Source organism: Maniola hyperantus, chromosome 10 (assembly GCF_902806685.2).
Source record: "Maniola hyperantus chromosome 10, iAphHyp1.2, whole genome shotgun sequence".
Lineage (NCBI taxonomy): Eukaryota > Metazoa > Arthropoda > Insecta > Lepidoptera > Nymphalidae > Maniola > Maniola hyperantus.
Genome location: NC_048545.1, coordinates 11,224,763 through 11,242,916, shown reverse-complemented (window position 1 = coordinate 11,242,916; position 18,154 = coordinate 11,224,763). Strand labels below are relative to the sequence as shown.

At 37.8% G+C, this 18,154-nt stretch overlaps 1 protein-coding gene across 3 annotated transcripts in view; it reads left to right on the top strand.

Moving 5' to 3' along the window:
• The window catches only part of LOC117985799 (angiotensin-converting enzyme-like), a 95,296-nt gene that overhangs the window by 37,790 nt on the left and 39,352 nt on the right, over positions 1 to 18,154 (top strand). Inside the window, exon 2 of one of the 3 annotated variants that reach the window (XM_069501497.1) lies at positions 10,536 to 10,571. The exons of the other annotated variants lie outside the window; for them this stretch is intronic. The gene's annotated coding sequence lies outside the window, so the exon portion shown is untranslated. The remainder of the gene's footprint in view (positions 1 to 10,535; positions 10,572 to 18,154) is intronic. 3 annotated transcript variants of the gene reach the window in all.

The window sequence follows — 18,154 nt, the reverse complement described above, 5'->3', positions numbered from 1 at the left end:
AACTAAAATGACACGTCTTAAATCTATTGTTATCTCTTTCATAATGTCGCTCGCAGAAAGGATAGCACTATATTTAGAATTGTCAATTTAGTTTAGTTTAGAGATTGTGCACAAGAGAATCTGCCGTAATTAGGATTGTATAAAGAAATTGTTGAATTGCAATATTCGACTTAACTGTGACCTGTGCGAAACTATTTGTCTCTCTGGTCCTGTGTTTGACAGCACTGCAATCCTTTGTTGTTTGTGCAACGCTAGCGAAACTATGTGGAGTTTAGAGTATGTGACACATTTATGTAACGTTTACTGACTTCTTGATGAAGCAGGAAGCAGTAGTTAAATGTTAGTGTGATTTGACCAACAACCTCTGCCTAACTACTATAACTGAGATTATCATTCCGAACGAAAATTGTGTTCTATAAAGCTGGCAAAATTAGTAGTATTATCTATGACACTGGCCATCAAGTTATATGCAAATCGATTTACAGCTTGCAATTTTTTCTAGAACGACCCGTTACGAGGAAATCCTTGGATTTGATACAAACATAAGCATGCTCGCAACTTCGTCCGCTTGGACTACACAAATTTCGAACCCCTATTTCACCCTCTTAGCTATCTCCATGCCAAATTTCAGCCCGATCCGTCCAGTAGTTTAAGCGTGTAAGTTTGTGCGTTTATAGGTCAGTCAGTCAGTCACCTTTTCTGTTTATACAAATTAAGCTTATTTCACAGTACGTGATAATAAATTGTATTATAGTCCGATTAATATTGGCGTATTCAACATTCGTAACAGTTTTTAGTTCTGAAAATTGGTACAAATGTTGGGAACGCCAATATTAACCGGACTATAATAAAATTTATATCCCGTAGTGTTAAATAAGCTTTAAAGTAATTGAAATTGTTTTCATTATGGCATATAAAGTCCAAAGGCTTAGTTAAAAACAACAAAGGCAGAGCACTTTTGGATATAATATATTTGTCGTGAGAAACAGCAAAGACAAAGTGAGAAGAACTTTGAAGGAGAAGGTTATAATAGGAAGCTGAATGGGGGTACGGTAAAAGTAAAACGATAGGAAACCTACAATATTTAAAGTAAAGATAGCTTCAATAAACGCCAATTTGCGTTAGAAGGTACTGAAAAAGAAGAAAAAGGCACAAAAACATGAGAAGCACGTGACATAATTTGTATTACTCAACTGTACTATTAGAATATCTATCTACATTGTTTTAATGCTGATTAAGAGACAAAAAGAAACGACAAAATAAACTTTGAGTACCTACTTTGTTTGAGAGAATATTACAATTGAAGTACGCCTTTTCGCTTTAGTACAAAAAGATGTTATTGAAAAACATAAAACTCATCAAAACCACAAACGAATGAATTCCTCCGTTCTTCAAGACATTCTGCAAAGGCTGAAAGTATTCGTAAAGAGCTCTGGCTTGGAGCGAAAGCAATTCGATTCCAGCCTACAATCGATTCGCTGTCGCACTTATCGCTTCAGATTGCATTTACATAAGCTTTCAAAGGACCAATGCGCCAATGTCGAGAACTCGATCATTTTCATACCAAATGCATTCGATATCCTCTCTCAAAACGGACGTGGTATTACTTAATAGAAATTTTTACAAAAGAATTTTATATTTGAAGTTGTTAAACGGTCTCTTTGAAGATATATAGTAAGAAGTCGGGCGCTAGCGGATTTTCTTTGTGTTTATCTACAGTAGGTATGTTATTACTGGTAAACCTGCTTTAATGGGTTCCTCCTTTTCTCTGTACCCTTTCTATTTTATTGGGATTATTTTTCAGGTTCAAACATTTTGACATGGTAATAAGAAGCGTAACTTTATTTTGAGACTTGCTAAGTCGTGTAAGTTTTTCTTTCGATATATTCTTCTTCTTCTTCATGGTTAGCTCTTGTTTATCTTAGGCCTCCTCACGTGCATGCGATTCTTTCCGTTGTTGGGTGAGCCTCCTCCAAGTTTTTACCGCAAGCTTGGTGGTATCGTTGGAACAACGGGGTGGTTGTCTTCCAACATTACTCTTTCCGGTACGTGTGGTCTCCATTCCATTAGCAAACGGGTCCATAGGTCATCTGTGTATATTGCTTGTTTTTTATTGATATTTTCAAAATTATTGAAGCTCAAGTGAGATCCATACAATATCTAGTCGTAAGCTTCGAAACTATTCATGCATACTCTGACTAATTACGTGAGTCTAGCCATAAGATATTTATATATATTTTTTTAAAAAGAATATTAGTAATGTTAAATGACTAATATTCCCCTTTCCTCTCCAATTAAGCGTCAGGCTTGTGCTAGGAGTAGGTACGACAATAGTGCAACGTGCGGGGTTTGAACCGTCGACCTTTCGGTTTTCAGTCCACTCCTATACCGGTTGAGCTATTGAGGCTCTGAATTTAAGTTTATTTTCTAATCTTTTATAAATTAGAAAATTTTTGGTACACACAAAAATACATATTTCGCAGTTTTAAAACAATAGGTAATAGTAGCATTGGACTATGGCATCGTTTTAATTTTTGGCACATGCTCAATAAGATTTTTAGATTTATAGTTGTTACCTACTTTATATTGGCTTACGTACGTACTTTTACCTAATATAAGAAATACAGGAGAGTTCGTATTCAATATCAAACGCTTTTCATTGCTTTTAAACAATATCTGACGGATTTTGAAAACTTTCCTCATTTTCCTTCAATTTTAATTCGAAATCTTTTTCCGTCTTCAACTTAGATTATGACGATTGTTCGAGAGAGAAATTGACTTTTATTGCTTCGCACTGAAAGTTTTTAAATGGCGACTACTTAAACGAGTTGTAGAGATGGAATTATTAAGATTTGTAAATGTTAAAAATACTGCTGCAGTAGAAAATTCTATGTAAATAATATGACACTATGCACAGGTCACAGTAATAAATAATATATGAGACTCATGGAATTTATATTTGGTTCTTGAATTTATATTCCGTCACAAACTTTTTTTAAATTCAGAGTTCTAAAAAATATCCGCTATATTAAATTTATAATGACATCAGTGATCCTATATTTTGTTTGTCTTGCAAACAAGTAATTTTCCCTAGATTAGCAAACAGAGATTTTCACATTTTTAACATTGGTGCGTAATATTGGTTGACAGAACCTTGAGCAAAGCCCCGTTTCTACGCAGCACAACGCTATCTCGTGATAAAGCATAAAATCCTTTTGATCGTTTCAGAAAACTTATCGGCTTTGGAAGATTTATCTTTTCTGAACGATACCTCATTGTTTGGTGGGACTGGGGGCATGTGTCTAGTGTTATCAGGGTTGATAATGTTTGTTCTTTTCTTCTTTACATTATTACGACTTTTATGATGACAAAGACAGAGTAGTGACCATTGAATTAAATGTTATAGAACGCACTGAGAGTGAACTAGATTGAGGGAACTTTCGGTTTGACCCTGAATCAACGATATGTCAAATATTATAGGCTATGGTGACGTAGGGAAAGAAAAATAGGGCTACCTGTGTCAAATATACTACTGACACCGTACCGGAACGCTAAATTGCTTGGCGGCACGGCTTTGCCGGTAGGGTGGTAACTAGCCACGGCCGGAGCCTCCCACCAGATAAATGATCTGAATGACTCTAGTGCGTAACACTACATAGTGATAGTTTGTATTATATAAATCTAAATCTATATATATAAAAGGAAAAGGTGACTGACTGACTGACTGATCTATCAACGCACGCCTCTATCTACTGGACGGATCGGGCTGAAATTTAGCATGCAGATAGCTATTATGACGTAGAGATCCGCTAAGAAAGGATTTATAAAAATTAAGGGGGTGAAATAGGGGTTCAAAATTTGTGTAGTCCACGCGGACGAAGTCGTGGGCATAAGCTAGTAACTTATATAAGTACTTGTCATAAGTCAATCCTTGAACCAAGTAATTGACTCCACAACGCGATCCATTTAGTTGAGTTGTCAATTTAAAACAAGAGTCATGTGATTTTCCTTGATGTTTATCTCAATAATTGTAGCGTTACAAATAACAATCTAGATCAGTACCCTTATTATAAATGCGAAAGTGTGTCTTGTTTGTTGGTTTGTCCTTCAATCATGTCGCAACGGTGCAACGGATTGACGTGATTTTTGCATGGGTATAGATAAAGACCTGGAGAGTGACACAGGCTACTTTTTATCCCGGAAAATCAAAGAGTTCCTACGGGATTTTTAAAAAACCTAATTCCACGCGGACGAAGTCGCGGGCATCAGCTAGTATAACATAAGAGTTTCTGTCCTACACATTCATGAGAAACAATTTTCCGTAGATTTCCATCCCAGTCACGTTGTACACGTGCAAACGTTAGGGATCATTTTCAATTTTAACTAAACTAGCTTTGTTGTGGCTTCACTCGTTTGATTCGAACACGCAGGATCAAAATACAAATACCTTATTAAGTACTTATTAAGTAAGTTACTTAGAGTAGATTTCGTTCCCTCGTTCTTCAGTCACCATTTTACATCAGAATATATTTTTAGTTTCCTTAAGGCGAAATGCGTTCCAAAAGCGTTGAGTTGAGACATATTTCGGATGTTCAAAGAATCAAGTTTTGGCCTCAAAAACTACAGCTTTGTTTTTTTTTTAAAATATTTAATTTATTTAATTTAATGATATTCTTTTTGTGAAAATACGATTGGCACAATTTTTCTTGATTAGAAAAAAATCGCATAGTTTCCCAAAAATACGCATTTTTTACACGACCATTAGGATAAAAACCAGTTTTATTCGATTGATATAAAACCAATTTCAATAAAATTTCGTATTTGCGTTCAACGTTTAATACAATAAGGGATTGCGGTATTATTTTATGGTAACAGAGCACATAGAGTTTTAAATATAAACATTTATAGAAAACGTGCAACACATTTGCGTCTTACGTCTTAGAGAGCACCCGTGTAAAACTTCAATGTAATTTCACCTTAAGAAATTAGATATCACTTGCTTTAACGGTGAAGGAAAATATTGTGAGGAAACCTACATGCCTGACAGTTCTCTATAATGTTCTGAAAAGTGTGTATAATCTGCCAATTCACACTTGGCTAGCGTAATAGTGTATGCCCAAAAAAATTCTAATTCTGAGAGGAGACCCGTGTTCAGTGGCAGTGCGATGGGTTGATAATGATACGTTTAAGATTTCACAATGAGAATTAATCATCATGGGAATCGCGTCTAAAGCCTACACGTCTAAACAACACATTTCCGCATTCTGTCGCTTCGTTGATTTTATTTGTTGCCTGTACAAAAAACTAAATAGTCAATTTTCAATGTCACCTAAAAAAGTCGAAGGCCGTATTATATTCTTCTTGTAATCTCAAAAGAATCAGAAACCTGAAAACTATAGATAATTTTTATTATTATTTAGTCCACAAAACTGACTACAATTATTGTATCATAGCAAGGTAGTAGATATACAAAAATACTGCTTGTTAATTGAGTCTACTGTGGATGTGGCATGCGGTATAGGTGGTACAATAGCTACAGCGCAACAAACACACTTATCAAACAAACTAAACAAAAACAAAACTTTTACAAATAGCTACTAACAAACAAACAAAAAATGGTTAACAGATTAGTTACGAACTTATCTGGTGTATATATTTTTTTTGGGTATTCTGTCACAGAAGATATCTATAACATCTCTGTGACAATTTGCAAAGAAATGCATTCTATACAGCGGACTATGATGTCCGAGATTGGTTTTGGTTTGAGGCAAACAGAAAGTATTACGATTGTGTGCTACAGTCACGAGGCACAACGAACTAAGCATTCAAGTAGCTCCGGCGCATCAATAGGATCCTTCATTAGCTTTGTCAGAAAAGTAACATCCGCAATCTGTATTTCGTTTTATATTAAGAGAGATGAGATTCGTTATTAGGAGTAAATACTAAGTACATGCATGAACTTACAATGATGTATGAATTTTGTTAGATATAATCATATAAAAGAATTATAATATATAATATATCGTTTTTTTATCGTTTTGTATTTTATGTCTTTTTCTTGTACCTTTATTTGTATTTAAAATTATTATTAATTATCTAGTTAGTGTAAGTGGCACTGCTGTTCTAATAAGATATATATATAAAAAAAAAAATAACATATAAATAAATACCACTTCGCCGTTGACAATAAAAATAAGAGTTTTCAAATTGCTCCCACTATGCTCGAGATGCTTCATGCTCGAGTGGATACAAATTGTAATGCAAGTGTCGGCACTTGAATCTATCATTTGATCTACTTGTATGGTTACACTACAATTTGTTCTGAAAGGCATTGCGTGTTGCGGGTACCAATCTTAATCTAAATATATAAAAGGGAAAGCTGACTGACTGACTGACTGACTGACTGACTGACTGACTGACTGACTGACTGACTGACTGACTGACTGACTGACCGACTGATCTATCCACGCACAGCTCAGTCTACTGGACGGATCGGGCTGAAATTTGGCATGCAGATAGATATTATGACGTAGGCATCCGCTAAGTGATTTTGAAAATTCAACCCTTAAAGGGGTAAAATAGGGGTTTGAAATTTATGTAGTCCACGCGGACGAAGTCGCGAGCATAAGCTAGTTTATTATAGATCTCTCTGCGTCCTTTCCTTATTGCTGTGGGTCATGATTGCTTCTATTAATCACATAATTGTAAAGGTCTTTAGATAACTATACGCTGGACTTCCTACTATACGAGGTCCTTCCACATTCAATTCGATATAGTATACGGTCGAATGCAATAAACGTATTCATCATCATAATCATGATCCACCCGTCTCCGGCTCACTACAGAGCACGGGTCTCGTCTCAGTAAGAGCCATAGTCCACCACGCTGGCCATGTGCGAACTGGCAGACGCCTTTGAGAACATTATGTAGAACTCTCAAGCATGCAGGTTTCCTCACAATATTATAAGTTATAGGTGCGTGCCCGGGATCGATCCCCCGACCTCTCGTATAGGAGGCGGTTGTCCTAACCACTTGGCTATCATGGCTCTTCTATAAAAACGTATTGTGTCTACGTAATTTTTGACATTTTGTTCATAATAAGAAATATACTAAACTAGATAATGCCCGCGACTTCGTCCGCGTGGATTTAGGTTTTTTAAAATCTCATGGGATCTCTTTAATTTTCCGGGATAAATATTTAAGCCTATGTCAGGCCCCGGCATGCAAGCTATACCTGTACCAAATTTCATTGAAATCGGTTAAGCAGATGGGCCGTGAAATCTAGCAGACAGACAGACGTCTAGGCATACAGATAGACAGACAGACAGACAGACAGACAGCCAGACGGACACACTTTCGCATTTATAATATTATTATGGATTTAATGTTTTCAGTCTGTTTGTCTGTCTATTCGGTATCTATGAATTCGTTCATTCAATTGAGTTGAAACGTGTTGTGAGAACAAGATGTTAGATTACTTTTGTACCAGTGCTATAATATTCTCGGTTTGGGTATTCAACTAGGCTAAGTGGCGTAAATAAATCAAAACAACAAACAATATTGATACACAAATTCATGCCTTATCTGCAAGGACTAGGTCTCAGTTTTATACTAACGTAATTCAATTTGTATATAGACCACTGATGTACGTTCACTAGATGTTGAGAGAATAGGAGATGAAAATTTTGATTAATCACTGTAGATTAGTTCTAATTCTGAAGCAGCAATGTTTTAAAGCTGTGATAGCCTAGTGGTTAGGACGTCCGCCTTCTAATGGGAGGTCGGGGGTTCGACCTCTAACTTTTCGGAGTTATGTGCGTTTTAATTAATTAAATATAACTTACTTTACCGGTGAAGGAAAACATCGTAACGAAATCTACATGCCTGAGAGTTCTCCATAATGTTCTCAAAGGTGTGTGAAGTCTACCAATCCGCACATGGCTAGCGTGGTAGACTATGGCCAAAACCTTTCTCAGTCTGAGAGGAGACCCGTGTTCTGTAGTGAGCCGGCGATGGGTTGATCATGATGATGATGAATGTTTAGGGCTGACGCTGCCTGTTGTATTTTATTTACTTACCTTTATTATTAGTTCTTTAATATATTTAGTCTACTTTCTAATTAACTCTCTTTTATTTTTGGCCACATTCCGCCTGTCTTCCTCATCCAGCCGCTTCCCGCCACCTTTTTAAAGGTTCCGTACCTCAAAAGGAAAAAAGGATCCCTTATAGGATCACTTCGTTGTCTGTCCGTCTGTCTGTCTGTCGTGTCTGTCAAGAAATTCTATAGGGTACTTCCCGTTGCCTTAGAAACATGAAATTTGGCAAGTAGGTAGGTCTTATAGCACAAGTAAAAGAAAAAGTCCGAAAGACGTGTCCGACCACCCTGACTTTGCAAGCTAATCTTGCTTAAGTACTTATCTTGTAATTTATACTGCTAACCACAGTCGTCTCATCTCATAAGCAACAGACGCATAAATACAGAGGAATGTATGTATGACATGTATGTATATGTATAAAATGACCCTTCATGTTATACATATACATGTCATACATACAGAATGTCTATTCCCATTACCCATTGCAATAGTAATACTGAGACTGTACGGTTTCTTCAAATCAGTCTCACTATACCCATTAACAAAAGTAACGACGAATGGAAATAGTGAGACCATTGATGTGGGAAGACCACCCCCTCGTAGTGAGACTCATGTCCTCCAACAAAATGTCTCGGTATTCCCATTTGGAGCCTTTTTTTAAACGCCTGATAAAAATCAAAATTGACGATATCTTACAGAAAATAGCCACAACAAGACATAATGAAACAATATCTAGTGGTCAGACTGATAAAGAGAACATAATACTATTGAGTCGAAAATATTATTGAAATAAACAAGCGTTTTCTTGGACGCGAATAGTCGCAGTATAAAAACGCAAAGGGAATAGTGATGCAAGTAGTATCAGTCACAGAGAATTCAACCTCACCAGCAGTGGCGTGCAAGTTATAGAGGCATAAATGCACTGCTTACCCCAGTTGTAATAGCTCAATGCATATTTTACATTATGACCTGCCAGTAAACAGGTTCCTACCTAACTAATGCCTACCCTGGCTTCAAACCCTGTGCACGCCACTGCTCACCAGTACGCATATACAAGGTTTTGCATGAAAACAAAATCGTAAAATGTTAGCGGGGGACAGGGAGAATGCTTTTTGTGATTGGTGGACTCAAAAGCCACGTAGCTAATCAAAACAATGTGCGGAATGAGGGTACCGAACGGGCGTGGGCCGAATTTTATGCTAAGCAACTGCCTAAGCTTGGAGATCTGGGGTGTCCGGCTATTAGGCGTCTATAGGTGGTGCTCTGTGAGTATTAGTAGGTATTACCGTCAATAGTAAAACTCAACGGTAAAAGTGAGACTCACCCAACATGAAAAGCAATCTAATTTCGTGATCTTCAACTCTTCAGGTATGCAGTGGGCATTACCCAGTCTATTAGTATTATTAGTACACTATTGTAGAGGTTATGTACGGTAAGGTCACATTAAAGGTATTAAAGGCAAAATTAGCACCTGTTAACGTGTTAGTAGGTGTACTTACTACATCGATACCACTTTATTTAGTGAGGTTTATGTGTTAATGACACGTAATAACCTTTATGAGTATAGTGTGGAATAGGTATACCTACTACCAGTGGCGTGCAGGGCATAGAGGCATAAATGCACTGCTTACCCCAGTTGTAATGGCTCAATGCATATTTTTCATTATGACCTGCCAGTAAAAAGGTTCCTACCTAACTAATGCTTACCCTGGCTTCAAACACTGTGCACGCCACTGCCTACTACTTGACTAAGACGGTTCGTGAGATACAGTGAGATACGTTGCGCGTTGCGGGATGATGATAGTGACATTGAGAGCCTTGATTTTTACAGATGATTGAAAAGTTTACTGTGTATTAAAATTTGACACTGATTGCGAGTAATTCTAAGGCTGAGATCTTAAAAGCAAATTTTGATTTTGCTCAGACTTAAGATTGTTAAAACGAGATAGCGATATATATCGCTGCCGTAAATGTCTCATTTTAACTAAAACTTATGGATGAGCAAAGCCAAATTTTTATCTTTAAAAAAGTTCATCATAAATGATGTATTTGCATCAGACTGCATTATCTTCATGTGAAATTATATTCACGCTTAAACAACCATCGATAAAAAAGGGTAATTTAGTAAACCGTCATCGAGAAAATAAGAGTGATTTAAATTCATGAGACGTGATGGCGTTAAAATTACCGGAAATGATATAAAAGAAAAACTTTGCGGTGTCAGAAAAATGCTTAGAACAAAGTTTAATTTACCTTCGGTTTTGCGAGAGTTTGTTTTGTTTGCATACAAAAACTTTTCCGAGCTATTTTATTAAGCCCCGGAAAACCAGCGCTGTCCACCGCAAACAACGGGGTTTGCCTTGGTGTTTAAAATAGCTGCAATATTCTGGTTTGCTTCGTTTTTTGTATTATACTTATAATTTTCTTTTTCTTTTTCAGGTCAGAGGCTGATATTTTGAAACTTGCTACTTCAAGGTAAAACTTTCTCTAACTGTTAGGAAATTGTGATAGTTTATCTTTTTTTTGTCTGTGTGCTCACTGCTCGTCACGCAAAACATTGACAAAAATTAAGTAGCTATTCACCACCGATTTTAATTACACACAATTTCTATAGTTATAACACGAAAATTTCAGAATTGGATCATTTGTTCCGGAGATTTACCCCCTAAATATCAACTCACAAACTAACTAATTTTACCTCTTTATAATTTTAAGTATAGATTGCTATTGGAATCTCAAATTACTGCTACATATTTTTATAGTCTCGATTTGATCGCTGAACAGCGTGGAATCTACTCGTGCGTGCAAATCACGTAAATATCAAAACAAAAATGTATGATAACGACGCTATAAGACAATACTCACGATACTCCACATACCGAAATTTTCATCTAAAGATTCCTCCTTGCCTTACCCCAATAGCTCCGGCCGAGATGTGCTAAGAATTCTGAGCAATTAATTACACTCTCCCAACAGAATATTCTGTACCACTATTACACTATTATGTGCATGTTCTATTCATCATCATCATGATCAACCTATCACCGGATCACTACAGATCACGGGTTTCCTCTCAGTATGAGAAGGGGGTTAGCCATAGTCTACCTCGCTGGTCATGTGCGTGTGTGTGTGGTACTTCACACACCTTTGAGAACATTATGGAGAACTTTCAGGCATGCAGTTTCCTCACGATGTTTTCTTTCATCGTTAAAGCAAGTGATATTTAATTATTTAAAACGCACATATAACTCCGAAAAGTTAGAGGTGAAGATTCCCGATCTCCGATTTGGAGGCGGACGTCCTAACCACTAGGCTATCACAGCTTACTATTACTTAAACTCAAATACATATTTCTACTGTGATATACTGTACTGTTCATACTTATGGTCAAGACCAGGACCCTTGCCGAAAATTTATGAGCTTTAGTTTATTCTTATTGTTTACTAGACTAGCTTATGCTCGAGACTTCGTTAGTGTGGACTACATTAATTTCAAACTACAGTCAGTCGCTCTAGTCGAAACGCTGTTAACTTTACAATAAACTATATAAAAGATGTAAATTTATAATAACCTCCGCTCATTGTAAATACAAAGTGGGTACGCGACTTGTTTCATGTCCTCTGTTCACCTAATGGGGTATTTTCCAACGCGATTTCCGGTACGAAATCGCCTCTTTAGCACCTTGGGACTCCAACATGTATTGATTTTTTGATTTATGTGTCCTGCCCATTGCCATTTCAGCTTCGCAACCCGTTGACTTACGCCAGTTAGCCTAGAGAATGAAGAAACATCCCCTGTATGTAAATCTTAGTTTATGAAAGAAACGTGTCCTCAACACTTCTCCGCTCTTATAGTCGCTGTAGTCTAAAGGCAGTTAACTTTACAGTAAACTAGAAGATATAAATAACAACCTCAGTAATCTCATCGTAAATACAAAGTGGGTACGCCTAGAAACTCTAGAGAACGGTTGTACAAAATTGAGTAAACAAGCGTTCTGGTACAAATTTACATAAGGCAAAGAATCGGTAAAGGTAAATGAGGTTGCTCGTTTAGTATTGCGGCATGTTGTTTTAGGAATGAGCTCGATTTCTCAGTTGTTAGTTATTCAGGAATTGTATCCCTGTTCCATATTCTTCTTATTTATGAGGAAGGCTTTGGCCAACTGTAAGATACCTATTAGCATTTTCTTAGGGTCTGAGAGCTTATCATATTGTTATCCCAAGAAAAGCTCCATTATGTGATTAAAAGAATTGGTTACGACTTTTAGTAACAAGGAAAAAGATGCAGAAAGATAGATACAGGCAGTGCTTATTCTTGTATTGTAAGCACAGAGTCATCGAAGGAAGTAAGAAACTAACATTACTTATCGACTAAGCAGTGGCTCTTCTACTATCTGGCTAACGACAGAATATGACTTTAGGCCCACTTGCACGAGGATTTGAACAGATTTTTTTAAAATACTGTCACTTATTGGCAACCGCGTTAAGCTCTTGCCAGAAAGTGATAGCATTATAAAATTTTACTACTTTGTGCAAATGGGCCTTGAGTTTGTATGATTTTTGGCATATTACATAAGTCAAAAAAACTGACACTTAACGTTTGGGATTGGGGACGCTCTTAAGTAAAGTACGTTTCAGTATTCAACCGTAAAAATGTTAAAAGCTGCCACTCATGCCTGTCTGACGCAACTTCGGGCCAATCTGTTTTAACAAGCTTCGTCGATCCAGTGTAGAACGTACGGCAGCTCGTTTTTCTATACAAAGATACATACTCGTATACCTGTACCCGTAGTATAAGATTTTACGTCTCACCAAACCAAACCAAATTCGAGAGTCGAAATACTTCCACGTTACAGTAAACTGGATCTTAAATGCCTTGTTTTAAAGCTCACGTTTGTTTACACTTCACCGCTCCAAGCGGAAACATTGCGAAATTAAAATCAGTGGCATTGAATATTTGACTTTGATTCAAGGCTCTTTAGGTCCATTTTACTTTGATGTTATTGTGTTTCGACTCTCGAAAATCTTATACTACGGGTACTGTGCTTTTCTTTCATGCACAATCTATTTATTCCCGGGAGAAAATCCATACTAATATTATAAATGCGAAAGTGTGTCTGTCTGTCTGTCTGTCTGCCTGCTAGCCTTTCACGGCCCATCCGTTCAACCGATTTTGACGAAATTTGGTACATAGATAGCTTGCATCCCGGGGAAGGACATAGGCTACTTCTATCCCGGAAAATCAAAGAGTTCCCACGTGATTTTAAAAAATCTAAATCCACGCGGGCATCAGCTAGTAAATAATAAACCTATCTACCATCTAGGTGCCGATTTTTTCTCCCATTAGTTATGACTGATTGACTGATCTATCAACGCACAACTCAAACTACTGAACGGATCGGGCTAAAATTTGGCATGCAGGTAGCTATTATGACGTGAACATTCGCCAAGAAAAGATTTTTGAAAATTCAACCCCTAAGGGGGATAAATTTGTATAGTCATTTGTGTAGGGGATATGGGGGGTTTAAATTTGTGTAGTCCACGCGGTCGAAGTCGCGGGCATAAGCTAGTCATTAGTAAATGATTCACCCAATCAAGTCGAGATTCGTCGACAGACACATCACGACAAAAAGCGACGATGCGACACGACGGCGATTGTATTGCAGGGTCACGGATAAACATCCTATTCAACATGAATATGTCAATCCAGAGTAATATAACAGGCCTTTTCCTAGAGGAAGATACATGTATGGCAAAATCTACTTTAGATCTCTACCATCTATCCAGGTGTTTAGGCCAGCGGTGCCTTTGTGACTCTTATTTCTAAAATTTCTTTATTTTTTGTTAGTAAATGATTCACCCAATTAAGTCGAGATTCGTCGACAGACACGTCATGACAAAAAGCGACGATGCGACACGACGGCGATTGTTTTGCAGGGTCACGGATAAACATCCTGTTCAACATGAATACATAAACATATGAACTGGGGGAGATAAAAGGGATCTGTGTTTTGCCGTCCTGGATCTGCAAATTGTTACAAAAGCGGCGATATTTTATTCACGTGGCGACTTCCTTTTGTTTTTTCGAGTCGTGACAGTTTTTTGTCATTGTATCAGGATCATAAAGATGTAGTCTTTTTCACTCGTCTGTACGTGTATTTGCCGAGTAAGGGATGATTTATGCTAGACCGAGCCGGGCCCGAGCTGTGCCACGTCCGACACGCGGACGTTCCACGGCTTGCAATTTTGTATGAAGAAACGGAACACGGACGAGGCACAGATGACTCGGACAAGCTAATTCTTATGCACGAGCTATTGATAGCTCTAAAACTAGTACTTTCAACGGTCCCTCTCTAGAAAATGATGACGATACATCTTTATAGCTGTCAAGTTCGTTTAGAGATTATGTTTAGATCTTATTAAGTGTACCAGAAATCCGGTGCTGTAGAAGTATGAGTAGGTAAACATCTCAAGATGTTAGCTGACACATGTTTTAATTTATCGGTTCTTAAATTGCCTAATAACCGTACCTAATCGTTAATTTAAAGGATCGTTAACAATGTACTATGAGTTTGATTCGGTCTTATGGATTTTTTTAAAACTCTTTGTTGTTATGACAGATGTTTTTAAATAGTTTCACTTGTTGAAAGATAGCATCTTGTCTAAACAGTATAAAATCAAGTCACTATTTCCGTTTGTCTTGACCAGTCGTTTGAAACTTTAATACGGTTTAGTTGACTTTTACCTGGTTTTCACCATCATTAAGGCACTTTTCACGAGAAATATTTATAACTATGTAAGTAAGTACCTAGCTATATTATGTAAATTGGTATATTGGATGGGGCACATAGTTGATAGAAAGTTAGAGCATGTCCGGGATCGAACCAGTGACCTGCCGATGTCTTAACCACGAGGCTTGCGAGGCACGGACTTCCATTTCTTCTTCTTCCTTACCTTATCCCACGTTACATGGGGTCGGTACAGCATGTATTTTTCTTCCACTCACTTCTGTCTTCCGTCAACGTATTATCCACCCTTTTACACGCATATCCTCTATCACGCAGTCCATCCACATTTTCTTTGGTCGTCCTCTCCTCTTTTTTCCTTCCACATGCATATTTAACATTCTTCTTTGACAAGGCACGGACTTATATATTTTAATATCAGTTAATACAAAACATTCTAATATCGCTTGCCATTTGCAATTCAATTATGAAATAACTAAAGTAAGAACGTTATCGCCATAATTTATACGATTTAAGGAATAACATTACTAGGGAAGCCTTGAATGTTAAAGTGAGGTATTTCATTCTACCCACGCGTTAGAAGGATTTGAAAACGTGCGTGGGTTTTCATTCATGCGGAGGTTTTTGATCTAGTGTGGAGGTGTTATACAAATAATACAAAAAGTTTTATTTTAAATAATGTGGGTAGTTCTATTTTTAAAAGTCGAGTATAAACTATAGACTTATCGGACTATGGTAGTATGGGAGTAAAAGAATAGAGAGTACACCTGTGTTTGCGCATGTACTTGTGCACTACAATACCTACTCGTATCTCCTGCGGCTGAAATTCAGCATGGAAGACATTTTTATTATTTAAAAATCGAACTTTTTTTTTAAAATTCAGATACAAGTTAGCCCTTGACTGCAATCTCACCTGGTGGTAAGTGATGATGCAGTCTAAGATGATAGCGGGCTAACCTGGAAGGGGTATGGCAGTTTTTATTAAACCCATACCCCTTTGGTTTCTACACGGCATCGTACCGGAACGCTAAATCGCTTGGCGGCACGGCTTTGCCGGTAGGGTGGTAACTAGCCACGGCCGAAGCCTCCCACCAGACCAGACCAGAAATTTAGAAATTATAAAATTCCAAACCCCTGCTAGGAATCGAACCCGGGACCTCCCACTATTAAGACCACAGCGCTCACCACTGCGCCAGGGAGGTCGTCAATGTCGAATCGTTTGATAAAGTAACGCCGGTCTGTAAAGTAGATTACTCGTGAGTGATGATATCCATACTAATATTATAAATGCGAAAGTGTGTCTGTCTGTCTGTGTGTTTGTATGTCTGTCTGCTAGCCTTTCACGGCTCATTCGTTCATCCGATTTTGACGAAATTTGGTACAGAGATAGCTTGCATACCGTGGAAGGACATAGGTTCCTTTTTATCCCAAAGAGTTCCCATGGGATTTAAAAAAACCTAAATCCACGCGTACTGAGTCGCGGGCGTCCTCTAGTTCATCATAAATTATCATAAACTGCTATTACTCGTGGTATTTATCGGAATATGCCCATGGTGCCTTTTTACTTGTCTTCTGAATGATTGATGAGATTCCGACGAATTGAGAACCTCCTTTTTTGAAGTCGGTTAAAAAGAAGCAGCATTCCATGTTATCTTTATTTCATCAGCATTCATGAATTTTTGAAAGAAATTGAGCAATCCTATGTTGACGTGGTAGTTTTAAATACTATAGACCGCGGTATTCGAGGTAAGAGGTGGGAGGACGCCCCGCAAGTCCGAACGTCACCCGCGCTCGCCCGCACCGGGTTAGCGCGGGGGCTGTGCGGGTGTGCGGGGCGTTCCCTCCCCGATTCCCATTTCAACCTGTTGCGTACTAAACGTTTGCTTGTAGAGTAAATTGTTGCACCATTTACACGATTAATTTTAACATTAGCAGTAACTAGGTAATTACATAAAAACCATATTAAGTATTTGAGACTTGTAAATGATGTTACCACAAAATCTCATTACCGTTCGTACGTGAACTTATTATGTGGTGTACTGAGAGCTTTTTGCTATAGAAATTACTTAGTTGAAAAGGAAAATACGTATTTTTCTTTTCCAACTAATTTCTAAATGAGAACTTTTCAAGCTATCTCAGCGTAGGAATAGTACGCGACCGGTCGAGATAGCAATCGGGGTATGAGGCGGGGAGACACGTCCCTTGGGCTCGCCCGCACTGATTTAGCGGGTGTGCGGGGCGTTCCCTCCCCGATTGCCATCTTGACCTGTCGCTTACTTAGTATAGGTACATCTCGTAAGTATTTTATTAATATTATGATAATTAAAGTAGGCATAGTTACTTACTTTTAATAAGGAAAATTTTAAAATAAAAGAAATCAATAACCATATTATAAAAATGTGAAAGTGTTTGTTGGTTTGTTCTTCAATCACGCTGCAACGGAGCAACGGATCAACGCGATTTTTAGCATGGATAGAGAGTGACATATAGGCTACTTTTTACCCGGAAAATCAAGCCATTCGCTCGGGATTTTAAACATATTGGTCGAAGACTTTTTTTTTTGTGATGTAGCCACGAATTTACGGTTTTAAAATTTTTACTTTACCTACTTGTGCTATAAAACATTGACCTGCCTTTCATTATTCTAGGTCACGGGAAGTAGTCTATAGGTTTTGAATCCCTTGACGGGTCTTGACAGCCACACAAATAGTTAGACAGACATACAGACAGACTTAAAAATTACAGCTAACCCTGACGTTACAGTACATATAAATCTGCTGAACAGAGATACGGTGTATTAATGCCTCAATAAATCAGCGTATGGAGGTGGTAATTAATTACCTCCTAGCGTGTGACGAAGAGCTTTTCATTGCGAATCATAAATTAACTGAGAGTAAATATATCTATTGCTTATCCATAGATTAATTGATATTAGTTTGTAATCCCCACTTCCATATACCTACTTAAACTAGCTTATGCTCGCGACTTTGTCGGAGAACTTTAAGGGAGATGGGGGGAGGTGGAGTAGATGAGAAGAAAGATGGGGGAAGGTAGGGGGCATGGGGGAAGATACTTGGGAAGTGGGGGGAGCTAGGTGCGGAGAGGTGGAGAGAGATGTGGGAAAGTGGGCCAGGTTCAGGGGAAGGACGAGGAAGATGGGGGAGCTGAGTATGGAGAGGTGGGTAAAGATGGGTGAAGGTGGGAGGAGGTCAAGGAGTTGGGGGAGGTTTTACCGGTAATAATTGTGCCCTTTAGTAAATGTAATAAAGCAATAGATACTATACATTTTGCCAAAATCTAAAGTTACGAGTAG